At 37.1% G+C, this 15,692-nt stretch overlaps 1 non-coding gene across 1 annotated transcript; it reads right to left on the reverse strand.

The window, feature by feature from the left end:
- Positions 1–9,424: 9,424 nt before the first annotated feature.
- On the reverse strand, positions 9,425–9,531 carry LOC141722276 (small nucleolar RNA R71). The gene has a single exon (XR_012575295.1). It is a non-coding gene; the product is annotated as a small nucleolar RNA R71 (small nucleolar RNA).
- Between the last annotated feature and the right edge of the window lie 6,161 nt (positions 9,532–15,692).

Consider the following 15,692-nt stretch of genomic DNA (forward strand, 5'->3'; position numbering starts at 1 on the left):
GCTTCAACCCTAATGGATCCTTATCCGGGTTTGTCCCCCTCCTGACTCCAATTATCAAATCTATTATAAATAAATATTAATTTATATATGTATATTTGTTAAATAATTATGAATTATGAATCAATATAATGTATATGCATTCTTAAAACTTATTTTTTTATTAATTTTTTTATTATACAAATTTTCATAATAGAATATGATATAATAAAACAAATTCAATTTTATCTTTAATTATAAATACATTTAAATTTGAATTCATATTTATGATATGATGTTAAATTTAAAACATATTTATGTATTTTTAATTCTTAACAATCAACCAAAGTGATTTGTGAAAGGGTGGTTGAATACAAATCACAAATTTGTTTTTTCTTTTTTAATTTTTCTAATCTGCAAGAACATAATGCTTAAATACATAGATTAAAAATACAAATATTTAAAATTTTAGCTAGTTTGTTTGAGTTTACCACCCGAGATAAATATTGAAAAATAATTTGCGTAGATTACAAAGTAATTTCACAACTACTACCCCCGTCCCACTGAATTCTTTATATACTTTTTCTCATACTTGACACGCATTTTAAGACTACTATAAAATATAGTTCTATATTTTTTTTAGAATTTTCTTTTTCTTTTAAATAAAAAAACAAATATAGTTCTATAATTTTTTTTAGAATTTTCTTTCTCTTTATAAAAGTTTAAACATTGTTTTTTTATTTAAAAGAAAAAATTAATTAAAAATTATGTAAGGAATCCTGTTGCTAATATGTTGTAGACTTGATGATAACTTACCAAAACACTCTAAGTAGATAAGTTAAATGATTTTGTAGCTTTCAACGGATGACCACTTTATTTAACCGTTGAAAGAGTAGCTTATATGAATAAGTTTGTAGCACATTCAGTATACTACAATAGCTAGGGGATTTGGGAGTTTTAGTTATTTCCAAGTCATGTTGACTACTAGCAAGATATAAAAAATAGGAGGGTTAATTGTAAATATAAAATGCCTTGTAATTTTGTATAAGTGAAGAGTATCAATTGCTATGGAAACAACTTTAACTGCTAATCTACAAAGCTTCAATGGATGAGCTAGTCAAGTTCAACGGATGACATACGAAGATTCAACGGATAACTCCTACGAAGTCTCAACGGATGATCAACCAAAATAGCAGTTGAAATGGACTTGACAGTGACTTGACAGTCACATGGGTTGATTGTATGTAAAAGGAATGTGCCAGCCTTATTGTAGGTGTTAGAAAAAAATGAAGTATTTCCATTTTCATGCAAAATATGGACATTCAAAGATGCAATATCTAACTGAATTGCATTAGATAAAGAAATGAAGAAATATGTGATTGGACCTAGCTGATAGGTTTTATGTTTTGTCTTATTTAACATGTAACTTGGTGATATATAAACCAAGAGTAGCAAGTGTTTAGAAGTTAAGAATTACATTTTAATTTAGAACAAAAAGAGCAAGTAAGTTGTATTCTTAGACTCCTGAGTTCAAATTTGTAAACACTTGTAAGCAGCTGTGTGCTATTGGCATCACAGGGTTATCTTCACAATATATATCTCTGGTGGAAATATCAATCCACCAGAAAGTTTTTAAACACCTGTTTATTTACTCTGTGTTCTTGAATACTATTATTGTTTATCCGCACTTAAGCATATTCAAACACAGTTATATATTTTTGTAAGAAATTTCAAAGTTTCAAAAAAAAAATAGAATTCCATTTAACCCCCCTATTTTAATTCTGTTATTAGATTGTTAGGGAATAACAATTGGTATCAGCGCAAGCTCTTGACACACAAAGAGTTTAAAGATCAAGCAATCTAACAACATGAGTAGGAAGGACGTTGGTGCAAAGATTCCAATTCTGGACAAAGACAACTATCATCACTGGAAAGTGAAGATGCATCTTCATCTACTCTCTTAAGATGAAAGATATGTTGACTGCATAAAGAAAAGACATCATGTTCTTCATAGGACTGTAATATATGTTGAAGGATCTGTTGGAAATGAACAAACAGTCCCAAAGCCAAGGTCTGAATAGAGAGATGAAGATATTGAGAAAGTTCATAAAGACAAAAGGCCATAAACATTCTGTTTAATGGTCCTGATGGAGATATGTTTGATAATGTCATTAACTGCAGTACTGCTAAGAAAATTTGGGATCGAATTCAAGTGCTATGTGAGGGAACTGAGCAAGTTAGAGAAAACAAAATGTAACTTCTCATACAAGAATATGAACATTTTCACTATGAAGATGGTGAGTCACAAAGTGAAATTTTCAGTAGGTTTTAAAATCTACTTAATGGCTTAAAGTTATATGTGAGGGTCTACCAAATTAAAGATTCAAATATGCAATTCCTAAGGTCTATACCAAAAGAATGAAAGCCAATGACAGTCTCTCTCAGAAATTCTCAAGAGTATAAAGACTTTACTCTAGAGAGACTGTATGGTATCTTAAAAACCTATGAGCTCAAAATAGAGCAGGATGAGTAGTTAGAGAAAGGAAGAAAGAAGGGTGGATTTGTTGCATTGGTAGTTGAACAAGAGAGAGAAAAAAAGATGAAGGTTGAAGTTGTTGAATCTGCACCAAACACAAGTGTTTGTGAAGGCAAGGGCAAAGGGTTGATGACTGAAGATGAGTACTGCACAAGCGAGGATGAAATGGATAATATTGATGAGCATCTGGCCTTTCTGTCAAAAAGGTTTGCAAAACTCAAATTCAAGAGAAACTTTGGAGCTGAAAAATTCAACAGAAACATGGTTGATAAAGCTAAATTCAAATATTTCAAATGTGGCATGAATGGTCACTTTGACAATGAGTGCAGAAAGCCAAGTTCAGAAAAGAGGAAGTTTGAGCCTGTGGATTATAAGAAGAAATATTTGGATTGCTCAATCAAAAAGAAAAGGCTTTTATTACTTAACAAAGTGACTGGGCAGCTGATGGTGAGGATGCAGATGAAGATATGAATTATGTCAACCTAGTTCTAATGGCCAAGTCAGATTAAACATAAGTTAGTTCATCAAGAAATCAGGGAAATAGAAAGAATCTTTGGTATCTAGACAGTGGTTGCTCAAGGCACATGACTAGAGATTCTACCCTGCTCAATGAGTTTAAGGAGAGAGTTGGCCCAAGCATTACCTTCGGAGGTGACAGTAAAGGATATACTATGGGATATGGCTTGATTTCAAGAAAGAATGTCATCATTGAAGAATTTGCTCTAGTTGATGGACTCAAACAAAATCTTTTGAGTGTCAGTCAACAATGTGATAAAGGCAACTCTGTTACTTTCACAACTGAAGCCTGTGTTGTCACATGCAAGAAAAAAACAAAGTGGTCCTTATTGGAGTGAGGAAAGGAAATGTGTACCTAGCTGATTTTAACTCAATAAATGCAGATTCTATTACTTGTCTTTTCAGCAAAGCAAGTCAAGATGAAAGTTGGCTATGGAACAAGAAGCTGTCTCATTTGAACTTCAAGACCATGAATGAATTGGCCAGGAAAGACCTTGTTAAAGGCATTCCTCAAGTTGAGTTCTCAAAAGATGGACTGTGTGGTTCTTGTCAAAAAGGAAAATAACTGAAATCATCATTCAAAAGGAAGCTTAAATCAACAATTAATGAACCTCTACAACTGTTGCACATGGATTTGTTTGGATCAGTCAATGTATTGTCAATCTCAAATATGAAGTATTGTCTAGTGATTGTGGATGATTTTTCAAAGTACTCATGGACATATTTTCTTGGATCTAAAGATGAAGCTAGTGAAATAATTATCAATCATATAAGGCAAGTCAACAATCATCCTGATCTCAAAGTAAGAAGAATTAGGAGTGACAATGGAACTGAGTTTTAACATTCTACTATAAGGTTATTCTATGAAGAAAATAGAATCATGCATGAGTTCTCAGCTGCAATAATACCACAACAAAATGGAGTGGTTGAGAGAAAAAATAGATCATTGATTAAAGAAACTAGAACCATGCTATAAGAATCAAAGTTACCAACTTATTTTTGGGTTGAGGCTGTAAACACTACATGCTATACTAAGAATATTTCTTTGATTAATCAAGCCAAGTGCATGACTCCTTATCAATTGTTCAAGAATATGAACCCACCACTAAACTTTTTTCATGTTTTTGATGCAAATCCTATATTCTAAGAAATCAAACTGATCAACATGGAAAGTTTGATGCAAAAATGATGAAGTTATCTTTGTTGGATATATTGTTGGGAAAGCATATAGAGTCTACAATCTAAGAAAAATATTGTTATGGAATTTGTACATGTTGTGTTTGATGATAAAAAGATTGAAGGACTGATAGAAGAAGGTTTCCATAAAAGCCTCAATTTTGATAATATTGAGATATATTGTGATGATAGTGATGATGAAAGTGATCTAGAAGTAATGATAAAATAATATTCAAAGTTATCTACAAATGAAGGAACAACAGTTGATGTACAGAGTGCTGCATCTGTTGAAAGACAAAGTGCAACATCCGCTGAAATATAAGATACTGCATTTGTTGAAAGACAAAGTGCAACATTCATTGAGGGACACAGTGCATCATCCGTTGAAAGACATAATTCAGTATTTGTTGATAATAATTCTAAATCATTATTTGACAGAACCCCATCTTCAAATCAAATATCCACAAACTCAGGGGGAGTGTCATCTCTTCAACACTCAATTACACATCAAGACACTAATGAGGCCACTTCATCTAGAGCGACTCTACCACCTCAAAGGAAATGGACAAGAGATCACCCTTTTGAACTGATCATTGGTGAGGCAACATCTAGAGTGCAAACAAGGAAAGAAACTCAAGATGAATGTCTGTATAGTAGCTTTTTATCACAAGAAGAACCAAAGAAGATAAAATAAGCTTTGATAGATCCTGATTGGGTTTTAGATATGCAGGAAGAGCTAAACCAATTTGAAAGAAATAAAGTATGGAAGTTGGTACCCAAACCTAAAGGAAAGAATTCTATTGACACCAAATGGGTATTCATAAACAAGATGGATGAAAATGGAATAGTCATAAGAAATAAAGCTAGATTGTTTGCTAAGGGCTACTGTCAATAAGAATGAATAGATTTTGATGAAACATTTGCTCCAGTTACAAGACTTGAGGCAATCAGAATCTTTCTGACCTATGCAGCCCATGCCAATTTCAAAGTCTATCAAATGAATGTCAAAAGTGCATTTCTAAATGGAGATTTGGAGGAGGAAGTCTATGTCAGTCAACCTCCAGGTTTTGAAGACCCTAACTTTCTAAATTATGTTTACTATCTTTTGAAAGCACTTTATGGATTGAAGCAAACACCTAGAACCTGGTATGATACTTTGTCAAAGTTCCTTTTAGAAAATCATTTCACAAAAGGTACTGTTTACAAAAATCTTTTCTTTAGAAATGTTAATGGCTCTAGTATACTTGATTAGATTTATGTAGATGATATTATATTTGGCTCCACAGATGATAAACTTTGCAAAAAGTTTGCCAAATTGATGCAAAGTAAATATGAAATGAGCATGATGGGAGAACTAACTTACTTTTTTGGTTTACATGTTAAGCAAGTTAATAATGGAATATTCATTAGTCAAACTAAATATATTCTTGATCTTTTAAAGAAGTTTGACTTAATGGATTGCATATCAATAAAAACTCTCATGGCCACTGCCACTAAACTTGAATTGAACACTACTGAAAAGTCTGTGGACATTTCAAACTATAGGGGCATGGTTAGCTCACTTTTATATTTAACAGCTAGTAGGCCAGATATAATATTTGCTACTTGTCTTTGTGCTAGATTTCAGGTTGATCCTAGATAATCTCATTTAGTAGCTATTAAGATAATTTTCAGATATCTCAAGGGCACACCAAAACTTGGCATTTGGTACCCTAAAGATTCTGGCTTTGATCTAATTGGTTATTCAGATGCAGATTATGCAGGGTGCAAAATAGACAGAAAAAGAACAACTGACACATGTCAATTTCTAGGAAACAAGCTTGTGTCCTGGTTGAGTAAGAAACAAAATTCAGTATCTACTTCCACAGCTGAGGCTGAATATATTGATGCTGGTAACTGTTGTGCACATATTTTATGGATGAGAAATAAACTATTGGATTATGGTCTACATGTGGACAAGATTCCAATTTTCTGCGATAACACAAGTTCCATTGTTATCACTGAAAATCCTGTGCAATATTCAAGGACAAAGCACATTGACATCAAATACCACTTCATAAGAGAACATTTTATGAATGGTACCGTGGAACTTCATTTTGTTCCACGTGAGCAGCAACTTGCAGACATATTTACCAAACCACTTGATGAATCAACCTTCACTAGGTTGGTAAGAGAGTTAGGTATGTTAAAATATTCTTAAATTTCAATTATTGATGTCTATGCAATTTGTAAGGCAGCCAAAAATTAATTTGATTTTCTTGAAAGAGTTCAACTTTAGTTAAGTCAAAATTACTTTCTCAACGGATAATCTTTGTCCGTTGAAAGTCAAATATATTTCTGGACACATTATCCTTCAACGAATGATGATGTATTGGATATCCATTGAACAATCATAACCGTTTAATCTATATATTTATCCGTCGAAATATACTTACAGTCTGTAAGTATACGTTGATAGATTATTTTTAGAATTTCTACAGTTTACTTTAATTCTAAATGGTTATTTTTGGCAATTATAATTGGGTATTTATCTTTATTTTTAATCATTTGTTTGTCTTTTTCTAGGAAAGTATAAAATCCTATTTCAATTATAGATCTCACTTTTATCTTTCTCTAAATTCACAAGGCAAATTTACTCTCTTTGCCTCCAAAACTCCTTTTCTCTCTATAATTTCAAAAGCAAACAAAAATGGCACCTGTTGTGAAAATCATGTCTCAGAATGGGTACGTTTATGAGAAGAACAACATCACAGCACTGATGGACAAGAGTGTTGCACATGAGAACTACCACAAGATGATAAAGTTTATTAGCAACTGCAAACTCAAGTACTATATGCTCGAGTCACCAGTCATATATTGTGAAGTGGTGGAAGAAGTATGGATAACTGATGTGTTTGACTCCAAGAATATGACTATTAACTTTACTCTCAAAGTTACAAATTACTGTGTTAATTGTGATGCTATGCAGTCATGATTTAAATTGCCTGAAAATAACACAAATGCTCCATACACTGACACTGATGTGGTTAATATTCTCAATTCCAAGGTTTACTCTCTAGATACTTCTATTTTAGGTAGTATTAAGATGAGAGTGATAAGTGGCATTTTATACCACTTAGAACGTCTTAAAATGGCTTAAATTGGTGTCTTGAAATCAAGTATTTTGTGTATTTGATGCGTTTTTCTAGTGTTTATGCATTTCAGGGTATTAGTTACATTTCAGAGGAGGAATCATCAAGAATAAGCCTTGGCATGTGTTCACCATTGCGAGAGGAAAAAAACGGGCAGATTACGGCGAAGAAACGGAGCAAACCTGGAATTTTTCCAGTAGGGTCCTGCGCGCCCGCGCAGCAATACTGAGCGGCCGCGCAGCAGCCTTGCGCGCCCGCGCAGAAATGCTGAGCGGCCGCGCAGGGTCGGGGAAAAAGATGAATTATTTTAGACTTCTACTTCTGTTTGGCTTCCAACTTCTATGTAATCTGAGTTTTATGGGACTATTATATAAGTAGATTTGAGACGTTTTCATAGAGAATAAGAAGGAGATTGTGTTTTAGATTGTGTTTTGCATAAGAAGCGAAGGAGATAAGGAAGAAGACCGATTTAGCACACTGCAGCGAAGAGGAAGCATATATTCTTGTGATTCTTGTTTCGTTGTAACGTTGGATGCTAGTTTTCTTGCTTTGACTTATTTACTCTTGTGACGTACTCTGTTTTAATATAATTAGTTAGTTATTATTTTCTTGTGTTGTTTATCATGATTTCATATGAACCCATGATGGCGATAAGTTCTATTATGGGCTAATCGTGATCATGGGGTTGCAACGGATTTATTATGGAATTCTTTAGTTAATTGTTTAATACTGTAGTGTGTGATGATTGCATGATATCTAGTATTGGTTGTACGTCTTCGTCTTATGTGCGTCGCGAACATATAAGATAGGATGTTAATCTCTTGTGAAGCGACGGTGGATCTTGAGATTTAGAACTTGCCATGCTAGCATAGGTTCATGTAAGTTGTGCATGATTAGTGGGTAATTCTAACAGTTTTATTTGCCCTATGTAATCAAAAGGGATAACTTGTGCTTAAATCGTTGTGTTGTCAATTTCTATAGACATATAGGAACTCAACATAATTGATGACTATTCAACTTCTATCTTAATTGTGGATGCTTGGTAGAATGGTATTAGTACAATGAAAGTTGGCTTTTATCAGTTTCGTGTTATTCGATTAATGTCATCACTGTCACATGCTAAAGGTATTAACAATGGCTATAGAAGGAAGTAATAATGAAGTTGTGATCTCATGAGTGTTTTATTATTGATAAACTGAAGTGTTAGTTAAGTGGTTAGTTAAGTAGTTAATTATAGTTAATATTTAATCAACAATTTTAAGTGTTATTATCTTAACATTGAGAAGTAATCATACATTGGTGAGTGAGTTTAATTAGACAATAACTTAGTCTGAGTCTCTGAGGGAACGAACTAGAAAGTATTCTATATTACTTGCGAACGCGTATACTTGCGTGAATATTAGTGCATGTTTTCGCCCTAACAAGTTTTTGGCGCCGCTGTCGGGGACTCGGCGTATTTGTTTAGTTTATGTACTTACCATCATTGGTCATTAGGACTCAGTGATTAGGACGTAGTATTTAATTACTCTTTTCGGTTGTGTTTCAGGTACTTTAGCAAGTGTTTATGCAAACTCGTTCTTGTGCTCGCAAGAGGACCTTAGATACAGCTGAGGAGAAAGACGAAGTTCTTGATACTCCGGAGAAGTTAGATTTTGAGGATTCGGATTCAGGAACTGAGCAGAAAGAACCAGTAAACATGGGAGATCGCATTGTTCAAGCTGATCCAGCTCTTATGGATTTTTCTCGGCCTAAAATTGATGACATTCAGTCAAGCATCCTTCATCCGGCTATTCAAGCTAACACCTTTGAAATCAAGCCGGGCACTATTCAGATGGTGCAGAATTCTGTTTCTTTTGGAGGAGCGGCCACTGAAGACCCCAACATGCACATAAGGAATTTTGTCGAGATCTGTAGCACTTTTAAGTATAATGGCGTGACTGATGAGGCTATCAAGTTGAGGCTTTTCCCATTCTCACTGAGGGATAAGGCTAAAGACTGGTTACATTCTGAACCAGCTGGGTCCATCACTACGTGGCAAGATCTTGCGCAAAAGTTTCTGGTGAAGTTTTATCCAATGGCAAAGACTGCTGCTATGAGGAGTGCTCTTACTCAGTTTGCGCAGCAACCTACAGAATCTATGTGCGAGGCTTGGGAACGCTACAAGGAAATGTTGAGAAAATGTCCACATCATGGAATGCCGGATTGGATGGTAATCACTGGTTTTTATAATGGTTTGGGGGCCCAATCTCGGCCCATGCTCGATGCAGCAGCTGGAGGCGCCTTATGGGCTAAAAGCTATACTGAGGCGTATAATCTTATAGAGACAATGGCTGCAAACGAGCATCAAAACCTAACTCAGAGGATGACGTCAGGCAAGGTAGCAGGTATTCTGGAAGTTGATGCAGCCACCGCTATTGCAGCCCAGCTCCAAGCGCTATCAATGAAGGTTGATTCTTTGGCTACGTATGGAGTTAATCAAATAGCTATGGTTTGTGAGCTTTGTGCAGGTTCTCATGCTACGGATCAGTGTTCTCTTGTCAACGAATCTGTTCAGTATGTGAATAATTATCAGCGACAACAGCAGCCTGTGCCAGCGACCTATCATCCTAACAACAGAAATCATCCAAATTTCAGCTGGGGGAATAATCAGAATGCTATTCAGCCAACATATCAGCAAGGAGTAAGTAAACAGTTTAACCCACCTGGATTCCAGCAACCACAGCAGTATGCTACAAGGCAATCATATCCTCAACAGGGAAGTGCAGCTGCACCTACTAGTGCTGATTTTGAGGAACTTAAGCTGTTGTGCAAGAGTCAGGCGGTTTCTATCAAGACCTTGGAAAATCAAATCGGTCAATTAGCTAATGCAGTGCTCAATCGTCAACCTGGCACTCTTCCCAGTGACACGGAAGTACCAGGCAGGAAGGAAGCTAAAGAGCAAGTCAAGGCTATTACCTTAAGGTCTGGAAAAGTGGCTGATGCTGAAAAGGCAAAAGAAGTCAAAGCTGAAGTTAGAGATGAAGAATCTAAGCAAAAGGAGAAAGTGGCGGAACCAAGGAAGACTACTGTTGAACACACTCTGCCTGAGGCTAATACAGGGGAGAAACAGCTCTATCCTCCACCACCTTTTCCTAAGAGATTGCAGCAACAAAAGCTGGATAGATAGTTCGGGAAGTTTCTGGAGGTGTTCAAGAAACTTCACATCAATATACCTTTCGCTGAGGCGCTGGAACAAATGCCTAGTTATGCAAAGTTTATGAAGACTATTCTTTCAAGGAAGGTGAAACTGGATGACCTTGAAACCGTTGCTCTCACGGAAGAATGCAGCGCGGTTCTGCAACAAAAGTTACCACCAAAACTGAAAGATCCAGGAAGCTTCACCATTCTTTGCACCATTGGCAATCTAACTTTTGACAAGTGCCTTTGTGATTTGGGAGCAAGCATTAATCTGATGCCGTTGTCGATCTTTAAAAAGCTGGATCTGCCTGATCCAAAACCCACATACATGTCACTACAATTGGCGGACCGTTCCATTACTTACCCAAGGGGCATAGTTGAGGATGTGCTCGTCAAGGTGGATAAGCTCTTCTTTCCTGCTGATTTTGTTATTCTGGATTTTGAGGAAGATAAGAAGATTCCCATAATCTTGGGGAGGCCTTTCTTGGCTACTGGCCGTACCTTAATAGATGTGCAAAAAGGGGAACTTACTATGCGGGTCCAAGATCAGGATGCGACCTTCAACGTATTTAAGGCAATGAAATTCCCTACAGAAGATGAGGAGTGCTTAAAAGTAGATGTGATTGATTCTGCGGTTACTTCGGAACTCGATCACATGCTAATGTCTGATGCATTGGAAAAGGCCTTAGTGGGGGATTTTGACAGCGTTGATGAAGATAGCAATGAGCAATTACAATATCTGAATGCTTCTCCATGGAAGCGAAAGCTCGACATACCATTTGAATCTCTTGGTACTTCTGACCTTAAGAATGCTGAAGGGAAGCTCAAACCATCAATAGAGGAAGCACCTACCTTGGAGCTCAAACCATTACCTGAACACTTGAGGTATGCTTTTTTAGGTGATTCATCTACGTTACCTGTTATTATTTCAGCTGACCTTTCAGGTAGTGAGGAAGACAAGCTCTTAAGGATTTTGAGAGAATTCAAATCGGCTATAGGATGGACCATAGCAGATATCAAGGGGATAAGTCCTTCATATTGTATGCATAAAAATCTGTTAGAGGAAGGTAGTAAGCCAACTGTGGAACAGCAGCGAAGACTGAACCCGATCATGAAGGAGGTGGTGAAGAAAGAAATTCTGAAATGGCTAGATGCAGGCATCATTTATCCTATTTCCGACAGCTCGTGGGTGAGCCCCGTGCAATGTGTACCTAAGAAAGGAGGTATCACTGTGGTCGCAAATGAAAAGAATGAGCTCATCCCTACTCGAACAGTTACAGGATGGAGAGTATGCATGGATTATAGAAAATTGAACAAAGCCACAAGGAAGGATCACTTCCCTCTCCCATTCATTGATCAAATGCTCGACAGATTGGCGGGACATGAGTATTTTTGTCTTCTGGATGGTTATTCCGGGTATAATCAGATTTGTATTGCACCAAAGGATCAGGAAAAGACTACCTTCACTTGTCCATTTGGCACATTTGCTTTTCGAAGAGTTTCGTTTGGGTTATGTGGCGCCCCGGCCACCTTTCAGAGATGTATGATGGCTATATTCTCTGACATGATTGGAAATAACGTCGAAGTGTTCATGGATGACTTCTCCGTCTTTGGACACTCATATGATGAATGTTTGAATAATCTGCGCGCCGTACTCAAAAGATGCGTGGAAACTAATTTGGTGCTTAATTGGGAGAAATGTCATTTTATGGTGCGTGAAGGCATTATCCTTGGGCATAAGGTCTCTAGCAAAGGTCTGGAGGTGGACAAGGCCAAGGTGGGAGTCATTGAAAATCTTCCCCCACCCAATTCGGTGAAAGGAATCCGTAGTTTTCTCGGTCATGCGGGTTTTTATCGGCGATTCATCAAGGACTTTTCAAAGATATCTAAGCCGTTGTGCAATTTACTTGAGAAAGATGTGCCTTTTAAATTTGATGATGAATGTTTGGCAGCATTCGAGACTCTCAAGGAGAGCTTGATCACGGCACCAGTTATTACAGCACCAGAGTGGACAGAACCGTTTGAGATGATGTGTGATGCGAGTGACTATGCGGTAGGTGCAGTTCTGGGATAGCTCAAGAAAAATCTCTTCCATGTGGTCTACTATGCGAGTAAGACTTTAAATGGGGCCCAATTGAACTACACCACTACTGAAAAGGAGCTTTTGGCTATAGTCTTTGGCTTTGAGAAATTTCGATCTTATCTGCTTGGTACGAAAGTAACAGTATTCACTGATCATGCAGCTATTCGCTATCTGGTTTCTAAGAAGGATTCGAAGCCGAGACTCATTCGTTGGGTGCTTTTACTTCAAGAATTTGAGTTAGAGATCAAAGATAGAAAAGGTACTGAGAATCAAGTAGCTGGTCATCTCTCTAGGTTGGAGAATCCCGATTCTACTTCACAAGATAGGACGTTAATCAATGAATCTTTTCCGGATGAGCAGTTGTTTGCAATGCAGGAGGAAGAACCATGGTTTGCAGATATTGTAAACTATCTTGTCAGCAATATAATGCCGCCTAATTTGACATCCGCTCAAAAGAAGAAGTTTCTGCATGAGGTGAAGTGGTATATGTGGGATGAACCATATTTGTTTAGACAGGGAGCTGACCAGATCATCAGGAGATGTATCCCGTTCTGTGAGACGGAGGGGATATTACGAGACTGCCATTCCACAGTTTATGGTGGACACTATGGAGGTGAGAAGACGGCAGCTCGTATTCTGCAAGCAGGTTTTTTCTGGCCTACTTTGTTCAAGGATGCTCATCAGTTTGTTTTAAGGTGTGATCGTTGCCAAAGAGTGGGAAACTTGTCAAGGAAGGATGAGATGCCATTAAATGTGATGCTTGAAGTCGAGGTCTTTGATGTGTGGGGAATCGATTTCATGGGGCCTTTTATCTCATCTTGCAATAATCAGTACATCTTGCTAGCAGTCGATTATGTCTCAAAATGGGTCGAAGTTAAAGCTTTACCGACAAATGATGCAAAGGCAGTGCTAAATTTTCTTCATAAGCAAATTTTCACAAGGTTTGGGACGCCTCGGGTAATTATAAGTGATGAAGGATCGCATTTTTACAACCGTAAGTTCACTTCTATGATGCAGCGTTATAACGTGAATCATCGAGTAGCTACTGCCTATCATCCGCAAACAAATGGTCAAGCGGAAGTGTCTAACAGAGAGATAAAACGCATTCTAGAGAAGGTTGTTTGTCCGTCAAGGAAGGATTGGTCTTTAAAGCTCGATGAAGCTGTTTGGGCTTACAGAACAGCATTCAAAACTCCACTTGGGATGTCACCGTTTCAGTTGGTGTACGGTAAGGGATGTCATCTACCGGCGGAGCTTGAGCATAAGGCCTACTAGGCATTGAAGAAATTGAACCTGGATTTAGATGCAGCTGGTAAGAAAAGAATGCTTCAGCTTAATGAACTTGATGAATTTCGACTTCAAGCGTACGAGAAAAACAAAATGTATAAGGAAAAGGTGAAGAGGTGGCACGATAGGAAGCTACATCCTAAGTTGTTAGTGTCAGGGCAACAAGTTCTGTTATTCAACTCTCGGCTCCGACTTTTTCCTGGGAAGTTGAAATCAAGGTGGTCCGGACCTTTTATTGTCAAAACTGTGTTTCCACATGGAGCGGTGGAAATTTTTGAGAAGGATTCGGACCAAGCATTCAAGGTTAACGGTCAACGGTTAAAGCACTACTATGGGGACATGGCAAACCGAGAGGTGGTTAGTGCCATTTTGTTGACTACTTGAGAAAGGTACGGAACGTCAAGCTAATGACGAAAAAGAAGCGCTGCGTGGGAGGCAACCCATGAATTGTTGTTACAGGAACCTTTAGAAGTTAATAACCTATCCAAAAACACACAAAAAAATAAAAAAATAAAATAAAATAAAATAAAAAAATAAAATAAAAATAAAATAAAATAAATAATTTTTTTTTTTGCATAATTAATCAAGAGTGGGCTCTTTGGTATTCGAGTTATTAAGTTCTTAGGGGACTTTGTGCCTAGTGACCTAAGGCTTTTAGAGTCTGGGATCCGCTAACCTAACGCTCGTTACATGGATACCATTGTATAAGTCTTTTGTGGACCTCACTTATTGCACGGTCAAATAAGCATTTGAGTTGTAAATAAAAAGCACAATTCCGTAGTAAGCTCCAGAGTTCTTGTAGTGTTGTATATCACTTTGTGCCTAGAATTTTTATTCTTTGTATAATCGTAGGATTGCCTTGAGGATAGTCTAGTCATAGTAATTGGTCTAGTTCCAAAGCATATCTGTTAAGCATTTGCACACACCACGTTTCTGGCTGTATGTCTGTTTGCATGAGTTTATTGATCTTTAGTGTCTAACTGCATTCGTTGAGACGTGACAATTTGGTTGGTTAATTGTAGTAAGGGGGATCGTTGCATTTTCATATAGATTGCATTCATGCACATTTTTATTTGTTTTGAGTCTGTGACGCTTGAGGACAAGCATCGATTTAAGTTTGGGGGTGTGATAAGTGGCATTTTATACCACTTAGAACATCTTAAAATGGCTTAAATTGGTGTCTTGAAATCAAGTATTTTGTGTATTTGATGCGTTTTTCTAGTGTTTATGCATTTCAGGGTATTAGTTGCATTTCGGAGGAGGAATCATCAAGAATAAGCCTTGGCATGGGTTCACCATTGCGAGAGGAAAAGAACGGGCAGATTACGGCGAAGAAACGGAGCAAACCTGGAATTTTTCCAGTAGGGTCCTGCGCGCCCGCGCAGCAATGCTGAGCGGCCGCGCAGCAGCCTTGCGCGCCCGCGCAGAAATGCGGAGCGGCCGCGCAGGGTCGGGGAAAAAGATGAATTATTTTAGACTTCTACTTCTGTTTGGCTTCCAACTTCTATGTAATCTGAGTTTTATGGGACTATTATATAAGTAGATTTGAGACGTTTTTATAGAGAATAAGAAGGAGATTGTGTTTTAGATTGTGTTTTGCACAAGAAGCGAAGGAGATAAGGAAGAAGACCGATTTAGCACATTGCAGCGAAGAGGAAGCATATATTCTTGTGATTCTTGTTTCGTTGTAACGTTGGATGCTAGTTTTCTTGCTTTGACTTATTTACTCTTGTGACGTACTCTGTTTTAATATAATTAGTTAGTTATTATTTTCTTGTGTTGTTTATCATGATTTCATATGAACCCATGA

This window comes from Apium graveolens, chromosome 4 (genome assembly GCF_009905375.1).
Source record: "Apium graveolens cultivar Ventura chromosome 4, ASM990537v1, whole genome shotgun sequence".
Lineage (NCBI taxonomy): Eukaryota > Viridiplantae > Streptophyta > Magnoliopsida > Apiales > Apiaceae > Apium > Apium graveolens.